Source organism: Mandrillus leucophaeus, unplaced genomic scaffold (genome assembly GCF_000951045.1).
Source record: "Mandrillus leucophaeus isolate KB7577 unplaced genomic scaffold, Mleu.le_1.0 Scaffold564, whole genome shotgun sequence".
In the NCBI taxonomy this organism is placed as follows: Eukaryota; Metazoa; Chordata; class Mammalia; order Primates; family Cercopithecidae; genus Mandrillus; species Mandrillus leucophaeus.
Window position 1 is genome coordinate 100,750 of NW_012106075.1, and position 1,807 is coordinate 102,556.

General features: G+C 47.6%; 1 protein-coding gene across 1 annotated transcript in view; it reads left to right on the forward strand.

Annotated features, from left to right (window-relative positions):
* Window positions 1-272: 272 nt before the first annotated feature.
* Window positions 273-1,807, forward strand: part of EPN2 (epsin 2) — a 70,758-nt gene continuing 69,223 nt past the window's right edge. The window contains exon 1 of the mRNA XM_011998238.1: window positions 273-416. The gene's annotated coding sequence lies outside the window, so the exon portion shown is untranslated. The remainder of the gene's footprint in view (window positions 417-1,807) is intronic.

The following is a 1,807-nucleotide window of genomic DNA, read 5'->3' on the forward strand; positions in this document are numbered from 1 at the left end:
TGGTGACCAGGAGCGTCTGCCTGGTCATCTCATTCCACGAATAAAGTGGCCATTCTGTGGGCCTGCTCAGCCTGTTTTTTTGTTTGTTTTGAGACAAAGTTGCTCTGTCACCCAGGCTGGAGTGCAGTGGCATTATCATGGTCCACTGTAGCCTCCGTCTCCTGGGCTCAAGCAATTCTCCCATCTCAGTCTCCTGAGTAGCTGGGACTGCAGACGTGCGCCACCATGCCCAGCTAATTAAAAAAAATTTTTTTTTTTTTTTAAATTTTTGTAGAGATGAGGTCTCACCATGTTGTCCAGGCTGGTCTTGAACTCCTGGGCTCAAGTGATCCTCCTGCCTTGGACTCCCAAAGTGCTGGGATTATAGGCGTGAGCCACTGCACCTGGCCCTATCCCTGTGACAGCTCTCTTGGAAGGCACAGAAAGGTTTGTTTGCCTTGAATAATGAATCCCACTTTACACCTTGCTGTCTTCAATTCTTTCAATTGTCAGTATGTAATTTATGAGAATAAGTTTTTGTTTTGTTTTGTTTTGTTTTTGGCTGTATTGAGTCTAAACTTTTAACAGAGTTTAATGTTGTTTTTCCTTGTTTTGACAACCCTCCCACCTCCACCTCTAACATCCATATGTGGCCTGGAGGTTCTTAAGAAGTGATTGTGAGCTAATCACACACTTCCTCAGGTTTGAGTGAGGAGCCCAGAAGGTAACAAATGATCCTGTTTTCGTTGCATTTGCATGTGCATTAGTTCAGTCTCAACAAGCTGGAAACAAGAAAATTGGAAAATTGAGAAGGAAAGTTTGGAAAGTGGAGCGTGCAAACTGTGCAAAAAAGAGTGAGAACAAATCAAAACTCAGATTCTAGAAATAATAGAATGTGGCCAGGCGCGGTTGGCTCACGCCTGTCATCTCAGCACTTTGGGAGGCCGAGACAGGTGGATTACTTGAGGTCAGGAGTTCAAGGCCAGCCTGGCCAACATGGTGAAACCCTGTCTCTACTAAAAACACAAAACTTAGCTGGGTGTGGTGGCAGGCACCTATAATTCCAGCTACTTGGGTGGCTGGGGCACCAGGATTATACGAACCTGAGAGGCAGAGGTTGCAGTGAGCCGAGATTGCGCCACTGCACTCCAGCCTGGGCAACAGGGCGAAACTCTGTCTCAAAAAAAAAAAAAAAAAAAAAAGAAACAGACATAAATAACAGGTTGTGCTGTGGAGGGTGGTATATGATGTTTGGAGCTTGGAGCTTGCTCCTGGGATGGACTCATGGCAGATGTTTGCTGGGAGATGTTTAAATGTTTATAGCCAATCCTGTGGTTGAGGGGAAACAGTGAAAAATGGGGACCTGAGGTATCCAAGGCCAAGTGTGGCAAAGTAATGGAAGTCCAGATGTTCAGCTGGAATAGCTAGAGCTTTGTGCCCACTGGCACTGCTAGAGTCCTGCCTCATGGCCCACGCATCATGGACTGTCTTATGGTTGGAATCATTAGTTTCGGCCTCCAAAGTCTTGCTTAGGTGAGGTACGTAGCCCAGTTGGCCTGGAAAATGAAAAACCTCGGCTGGGCGCGGTGGCTCACGCCTGTAATCCCAGCACTCTGGGAGGCTGAGGCGGGCAGATCACGAGGTCAGGAGATTGAGACCATCCTGGCTAACATGGTAAAACCCCATCTCAACTAAAAATACAAAAAATCAGCTGGGTATGGTAGTGGGTGCCTGTAGTCCCAGCTACAGGCTGAGGCAGGAGAATGGTGTGGACCAGAGAGGCGGAGCTTGCAGTGAGTCGAGATTGCGCCTCTGCACTCCAGCCTGG